The sequence below is a fragment of the Paramacrobiotus metropolitanus genome, unplaced genomic scaffold (genome assembly GCF_019649055.1).
Source record: "Paramacrobiotus metropolitanus isolate TYO unplaced genomic scaffold, Prichtersi_v1.0 Parri_scaffold0000009, whole genome shotgun sequence".
In the NCBI taxonomy this organism is placed as follows: Eukaryota; Metazoa; Tardigrada; class Eutardigrada; order Parachela; family Macrobiotidae; genus Paramacrobiotus; species Paramacrobiotus metropolitanus.
Window position 1 is genome coordinate 1,743,509 of NW_026570229.1, and position 8,784 is coordinate 1,752,292.

The 8,784-nt window shown below is 37.7% G+C and overlaps 1 protein-coding gene across 2 annotated transcripts in view; it reads right to left on the minus strand.

Annotated features, from left to right (window-relative positions):
- Positions 1-6,373, minus strand: part of LOC129583002 (5-hydroxytryptamine receptor-like) — a 31,018-nt gene extending 24,645 nt beyond the window's left edge. The window contains exon 1 of one of the 2 annotated variants that reach the window (XM_055474661.1): positions 6,084-6,373. The gene's annotated coding sequence lies outside the window, so the exon portion shown is untranslated. Of the gene's footprint in view, positions 1-848; positions 1,065-6,083 lie in introns of those variants that run through there. The other variant, XM_055474659.1, reaches the window with a different exon arrangement.
- Positions 6,374-8,784: the final 2,411 nt, after the last annotated feature.

The following is an 8,784-nucleotide window of genomic DNA, read 5'->3' on the forward strand; positions in this document are numbered from 1 at the left end:
AATCGTAAACATTACGCTGAACAAGTGCAAACGATGCTTGGACGTCAACACATTTATCAATACACGGAGAAAAATTGACTGCGGCGCGGTTTTTACAAGGCTACATTTAATTTAACGGAAAACGGTACAATGGCGAACGTTCCTCGATTGTGAGCGATGATTACAAAGCGCATTCCCAGCCACGATATTCCTCAATAAGCGTATATAGGTCCACAATAAAATTTAATGTAAGCAGGAAAGTAGTGCACAATAAGCAATTGTTTAAAAATAATTTATAATTTGCGCAAGTATAAACTATAAACCATGCTGAACGTCATCATAATAATCAACACGCGGAAAAACTTACCGCGTCGCGGTATATATATGCAAGACTACGGCTAACTTGGTGGAAAACATACACATTTACGGACAATCCTCGGTTATGAACGATAATTACAAGGCGCAGTCACAACAATGAAAATCATTAGTAAACGATTACGCATATGTCGGATAGTTATTGCCAAACAACTTAGACCAGGTAGTTTGTTAAAAAATGATTGTACTTGGTATTATGTGTACAAGTGCAAACGATTTCTGGCATATTAAACACATTAGTCGAAATGCGAAATGCGAAGAAAAAGCTGGACGCTACCCGGCTTTTTGAAACGCTACAGTCAATGCGATGGTAAAACATTCACAATACCGGGAATTTCTCGTTTATGAGCGATTGTTACAAAGTCCAATCCCAATCACCAAACACATACAGCAGTACAGCAGCGATTACACATCCTTAAAAAACTAGCGCACATAATACAATGTTTAAAAATCAACCATATATCCATCTGCGGCAGACGTATGGTCGAACGTACCTAATATCCCGAAATCCGAATAATTACGTGACGAATAGAAAACATGTATATGAATGTACAGCGAGAGATGTCCGAGGAACAACACACAGCGCAATCCGTTTCCCCACAAAGTCTAACTGTTCTGGCAGGCAATAGCGCAATCCCGCCAGCGTCACTCCCACTGCACTGCAAAAAGGTCAGTGCATGTCGTGAAGCAAATTAAACAGATGAGCAACAGCAACACCATCGGACTGAATGGAGAATGCATCATTCCGCATCGCCGTATGGTATTGTGTTGGCAGAGAGAGGACGAGAGAACAGGAGCCCATATCTCTCTCTCCTCTCTCTCGCTGGGATACTGCTCCGGCGCATCCCGAACACGCCCCTTAATCGCCTTAATCTAATGCATTACACAGATCACTGATCCCGGCCGCGCATTAATATATTGCCCCACACTATCACCAATAAGTCACCCCCGCGTCACGACACAACTGTACAGAACCGCGGAAACACGAGGCGGAGTTCCGTTCCCAAGTATACCCGCCGTGGGAATCGGTTTTTTTCTTGGGTTTCCTAGGTTTTCTTATGTTTTCTTATACTGCTGAGTGATTTCGACCGGTTGTTCTTTCTGCTCCGCGGATTGATGACGTAGGTGGCCGGTGTTTTTCGGGGGGCGGGGCGTCCGGTACGTGGGATGCATGTGGACGTTTTTTCCCTTCATAATTTCCATGATTAGACATGCAACATTTCCGGGCGCGGGAAGTGCATGCAATTACCTTCGTTGGCGGCGGTGTATGTGTGTGTATGGGGTGCAATGAATATATACATGACACGATCGGGTAATATGAATTTGATGGATCTTTAATCAGTTTTTAATTTGCTCATCAATTCCCAATCAAACCCGGTATTAATCGATGCGCGAGGCGAACGTTTCGCGGGTTTCACAGGCGATGCTAATGATCAACGTCGTTGGCCGTATACAAAAACTGGTCGCGCTGCAATTTGTTGCTCGATAATCGCGTTTGTTTGCATCTCTTATATGCTTTCAAATTTTATATCTTTATTTTTACAACGAAAAAGATTACTTTGTTCTAGCGCAAATTGCGCAAACCAGCGCTTGTCCGTTCGAACTCAGTGCTGGCGATTTATGCGCACTGGATGTGTTCCTGTTGCATGCTGTTTGTTGGTTCAATTATTAAATTTTTATCCAGGCACCGACTGGCCGATTTGTATTTTTTATTCTTACGTTTTACAGATATTCAGTCAATTGAATATTACCTAGCCCCTAGGTCCACTTCCGCCTCATGGCTCGATGATTATTGATGTATATACGCAGTATATAAAGTCTTGAGCAGCATACAGCTTCGTTATAGCCAGCTGTACAGTATTCTTAAGCCGATGCAGATTTCTTATGGGAATAAAAATTATCCGTAATTTTAAATTATTCTTAGATCGAATGGTGGTGGTGCTACAACACAAAAAGCGTAGTTAGTCGGCTTTAGAAAACGTCCACTTTTACTCTTGGCTTGACACGCGGTACAAATTAATCGTAAAAACATGAGCTAAATTTAATTCGCAACAACAGTTTTTTTTAAAGAAGTGATAGTTAGAAACTTTTTTTTAAAAATGATCCAATTATACAACGTTTCTCCAGCATTTTTCGGAGTAGGCGCAACGTTAATGCAAAATAACGTAGTGAACTGGCAATATACGTACAATAAACTGGAAGCATTCAGCGCAAAGTGATGCATATCGGTAAACTCGGAAAATTTAATACGAAATATTTTTTTAAAAATTAAACCACCATGTATTTGGTTATAAATCTTGCTTGGATTTAGAAAAAAATAATTCCGCGACACCTGTTCATCTAAACAGCTAAAAAGAAAATAATCGTTGCAGACCATGTTGATTTCTTTTTTCTTTAATTTATGAGCGATTTTTTGGAGATGAATTTACTCGCCGACTATTAGAATTTGATTAAGGAAGCTGTCTGGAAGAAGAAGAAATGTCCGGTTGTCTGAAGCGTGGCCAGTGGCGGCTGCGCATCCACCAGCTGCAGCCCCGTGTGCAGCTCCCTGAAATCGGCCAGGCTCGAGTGGTCATGCGTAGCCAGGCCTAACATGTTTAATACTAAACAAACACCATTGCGATTGATCCCTTAACGCACACCACTTCCGTTGCGCTCTGACTGCCACTGCACTGTTTGTTTTCATCAATCTCCCTCATTTTCCCCACACATATATACACATGTACACATTCGTAACGGCTTTCCCTGATTCCGACGTCGCAGCGGGATTCTCTCGTGCCGGAATCAGCACGCACATAAAGGTCACGGACGACCTTCGCGCCCATGATTTCTTACCGTTCCCGGATTTTTGCAATTTAACAGAAAAGTTTTCGCCTTAAAAATGCGGGAGCGGTATAAGTATGTTGTGGTAGTAATTATCAAAAATGTCGGGCAAAATATCAAATACATAATTATACTAAAATGTCGACCAGCTTCTGTTGTCGACAGAATTCTTCGAACTCCTCCGGGAATCAAAGTCACATTCTTCCCTTTTTTGATTAATTTATTTTGCGACTCTCTTTTTATGTATTCTGCGTAAACGTAATCGTTTCAATTAATTTATTTGTATAACAGGTTTTGTAAAATTGATTAATAAAAATATTAAGCGGTTTCTTGCTATATCGTACTGAATTATTTTTCATTAACTGTAAATGTACCCGTTCTATTTTATTGGTACAAAAATGTTTCTACAGTTAATTATCCGAACAGTTATGCAATTTTTCGTTGATGCGGGCTGAATTAATTTTTTATAACAGGCTGTTTTTTTATCAATTTTGTTATCACAAAATTTATCAATTTTTTTATTTGTAAGAAAATGTTTTAAAATTAACTGCTAAAATTATTTTGCGATTTTGCTTTATACCGGGTTTAATTTTATTTATTAAAACTGATTTGCAATTTTCCCCGTGTCGGTCCGAATAATAGTTTTATTGACCGTTTATGCCCCGTTTTATTTTATGGTTAATAAACACTTGTACTATTAATTATTGAAATTATTCTGCGAAATTTTTAATTGTGGCAAGCTGCGTTGGTTTTTACTATTTTTTTTACCGATTGATTTTTCCACAGTTTCTTTTTGATTCCCAGAAAAAATCCGCGTAGCAGATTAATTAACAAAAGCCGGCGCACGTTTCTGCCGGGATTGTTGACTCTTCACACCGCCGTCGCGGTTTTCCATATATATAAAAACACTGCAAAGCGCTACGCGCCGTCTGATGAGCCTGACGAAGAGGCACTCTGGGCCATTTTTCAAGAGACAATCAGGAGCTGCAAAAAGTGGGCCCCCCTAAACAATACCCACACAGACACACGGGCAGCATCCAGGCCGATAAAATGTCAATACGCCGCACGTTGTGCGGTTGGCGTACATTTTCTATATGATGCGGATGCCGGCAACTATTATCTCCGTCTAATGTCTATCGATTAATACGTCGGCATCAGCCATGCATCGATCCCCGCGTTTTGCAGTGCCCCCTCAACGTAATAAGCATACCAAGTAGCTCATTGACAAACAGACAAAAAAACCGCTTGGCGACAGTCAAAAGCCCCGCTTTGATCGATACACACTTATCAAGATGTGCCGAGACACAATCAAAATGGCCTCATAATGGGAATATAAATTAAATTGAGAAACTCAAAGGAATAAATTAATCTACAGGTAAAAGTGCATCAAAAAAATGTATTTACAACGGTAATATATAAATTGTATTTTTTTAACGTTTTTTAATTTAATTAAAGTCGTATATTTGTAAGGTTAAAATACGAATTTAATTTTTCTGGTTTTGTGCTGCAATAAAATCAGAAAATTATTAATTTTTATGAAGCAGAGAAACTGCTAATGTTCTGAAAAACAAACTTAGGGCATAGAAAAGTCGTTGAGCAAAAAATATAACAATAAAATTTAATTACTGCCTAAAACGATGCTTTTATAATAATTTTTTTTTTAAATTGTCATGCTTGCTGTAAGTTTCTCCACAAAAATATTTACAATGTTATTAAATTAGCGTTAAATATATTAAAGTTTTTAACAATATAAATATATATATAGAAAAAATCTGTGGTAAAAATTAGAAAAAGCCTCCTCGATAAATTGGTGAAAAATGGTGTAATTATGCTTAACAACGTCTGACGTCAAAGACAACTAGTACACAAGCCGGGCTTCACGTTGGTGGCGTGATTAATTGTGGACAGCAGCGTGTACAGTTAATCCGCGGGATGAACTGGGTCACACGAACACACATGCATGTCCAGCTTAATGCGGAAGTATGTACCGGCATTAAGCGGCAGCGAACCACATCGCGGCCAGGCTAATTAAGTGCCGCTAGAACAAGCTATAAGCGCGCTTCCCGCGCACTGTTTCCCGTAATTCTGGCCGTCAGCACTCCGTGACCTTTCGCGGCGTGTAAGCTGCGCGTGTCCGCTTACACGTGGCTGACATGTTGCGCGGCTTCGACCTGCGTCATCCCGCTTTAATCCCCAAACAAACAAACAAATTTTCGTCGTGCTGCTTGCGTGTATTGGTATTTAACCTGGAATTTATATTATTAATCGGCCGAAAATATGGAAAAAAATGGTCTGATTAATTTAAATAATGTTTAAGTGTTTTAATAAAATATCTTACTTTACATTAATGAATACAAATAAATTGTCTATTTTAAATCTTCTAATTTATTGTGTGTAAAATATTGAAGTATAAACTGCTTGGTTTATTCTTGAAATTCGTTAAATAGAAGTAAAGTATAATCATTTTTTTTAAATGCGTCATAAATGTTGCACGGGGTTGTGCTTAATTGCCTGTATTCTACAAAATTATTACAACCGTAACAAGTTCTACAGTTATCGTAAGCCGAAGCAAAATGCAAGCGTTATCATAAATTACCAAATAATCGTGCAAGGGTTTCGTAGTACGATGGCTATACAATAAATTCTTCTCATTCAACAATATAGGCTCAGAATTAAAAAAAACATGCTATGATTTAAATCATAACACAGTATTTTTCTAAGTTAGATTATGAATTATATTTTTATTTTAAATAATATATCTTAACATGAATTTTTAAAAATATGTAGAACATAATTTGAACAGAATATAAATATATTGTCAAATTCATTCGCAACGTCATTAGGCAAGAAACCGGCAAGGTCGTCTAAAAAATAGTTTTTGCTGAATTTTCCAGCATTCACGGTACCTCGAATTGGATGGCAGTTGTCGCCGCGCGGAAGCCGCAAGCACACTGAAATTGATTAGGCAAAAAATTTTACAGGACGTCGAACGGGAGAGCGGGATGATCTGGGAAGTCGAACAGATGCGGAATAATCACCGCAGCTCGCATAAAGTCACAGCGCCATCCTGTATAAAACGGGCGTCCGGCCGTGTATTATGCCGGTAACGATCGCGGATCGAGCGCCGCGGCGCGGTGTAATTACGCCGTGGGTTTTCTTCAGGTGCGACACTGGAGAAATCGACACCGGCTGGAAAGTGAATCTAATCAATTCTCCCTGCAAAAACCACAGATGCCGGGCAATGTCGTTATACCCGTGTTTATTAAATCAAATATCGCGCACCGCCAAAAATGACGTTTTTTTCTGAATCCAATATGCATCTGTTTGTATTTACACCGCAAAAAAATGCAGCAACCCTTTCAATAAAGCAATACCACGCCACTAAATAAAATGTTAAATTTCGTTGAATAAGTAATAAATACAGCGAACTTCTTGAAATAAAATTTTTTTAAAATTAAATATCAAATTGTTATTTCAATTTTATCTGTGATTAAAACATGATTATATTTCGCTTCTTTACAGTATATACCTGAATAAAGCGAACTACAATAACATTTTAATCGAATATGAAAAAGACACGGTAATCAGAATCATAAAATTGCCTCCGTATGAAAAAAAAATGTAATTTTTAACATAAAGAAAAAAGCATACAAAAAAGATGCGAATCATTTTGATAAATTTTAAACTATAAAATCTGATTGTATAATTTTATTTTTCGAACGCCGTAGCAAAGCGACAGGATAACTAAATAGCTACTATAATTATAAAATAAAAATTTCCATAATGTAAACGTTTCAGTCAAAATGAATCGACTCACGATTTTTGCGCAAAATTTCTGTGCAAAATAAGCCTGCAATTTCCAGAAGCATAACCGCTGTAAATAATGTACAAACCGCCATAAAGCCGGTGGTAATAAAATTTCGACGAGATTTTAATGCGCAGATGTTCATAAAAGTGATTACCGGGTCGACAGCATCACAACCTATCCAAAGAGCCGCGTGCACCGCGTCCGGCAACCGGAAATGGATATGAAATATTCACAACACGCGCGTGCACCAGATTAACCAGCATCAACCGCGTTAAAAATGTAAATCCGCCGAAATTGTATACATACTCGTATATATATAAAACCCCGGGTACAAATGCCCGATATTTCTATCAAAATTAATATTGGAGAGCGCCCGTTCCCAGCATTCAGTCAGCGTGAGAAACACTGTCCGTTGAAACAGCACAGAGCGGAGATTAATTAAGAAGAAAGCCCCGACATGATAAATAAGTCAGCGTCGGTACAGAGTCGATGCGATGTGAGTGTTGTGTGGTGGAATATTTTCTAATCACTCATGACTGCAGCAATGCGTTGCACGTATAAGCGAGTGATTATTGGATGTCGGAGTGTGTGCATCCCGTTCATCCCCGGGAGCCGGCACCCCTGGGTGGGAGACGGCGGGAGATGGGCCGCTTCCGCCTCGTGCCGATGATTATTAATGTATACGCTATATAGCGTTGTGACCGGTTTGTACCGGCGTTTTTTTACTTTTTTTACTTTTTTGTAGATACATTTTGCAAATTTAGATTTATTAACGAATATACAATGTTTTCAAATTAATACATAATTATTGAAAATCTTTTTCATCATTCATTAAAATAAAAATATTATATATATGTGAAAAAACAAAATATACAAAAATATGTATTCAATAAATAATAAGATATTTAGATAAACAAATAATTATTTCAAATGAAGTAATAAAATCAAATATATTAATAGAAATAATAAAATATATCAAATTATTTGTTTGGTCGAGTAGTCGTAACAGGAAAACAGCGTAGTGAAGTGGCACATTATTCCAGAGCGCAGTTTGCGCTAGCCGTTATGTCACCGAAAAGGTGTAAAACAGTATTAAATATTTTTATTGAAAAAATTTGACACTATTTTCGAAGTAAATTTTTAAAATGTCGGTTCAGTTTACCAATAGGAACAAAGTAATATTTGCAATTATTTATTGGATTCTGTTTGATCGCAAAGTCGTAAGACTGAAAAATAACGTAGCAAGTTGACTGTTGGCGTATGATAACGCTCTAGCTGCAGCTATGTTCTAGCTGTTACTTGACCGAAAATTTGTGAAGGAAGAGTGAAGTAATGGTAAACATTTTTTTTTAAAGAAATGGCAAATTTTTTTTATAATTTAGCCTAATAATACTGAATTTCTCGACAGTACAGAGTGCTGAATAAGTCCGTGTGATCTTCTGGTGGAAATGAAAATTATTTTCAAATATGTCTTTGGCGCAACTCGTAGCGGTATTGTACCAAAACGTAGAGCGATGGCTTCGTACGCCACGAGTAAGTTCATCTTTACAGCACGCAAGTGAAATATGGCTGAACATCGGTAAATCAAAAAGTGCACAATTAATTTTTTTATGATGTAAGCACTTCACAATACTTTTTGTACACGTTGATGAAAATATTCCAAATACTTTGTTAACAAGCCGCGACGGTAAATCAATGGAACGATCGATTTTCCTTATCTACTGCGGTTATTCTCCTTATTACAAAATATTATTCTCCTTATGTTATAGGCTCTTGAAAAAAGATGAAAATACCGAAAA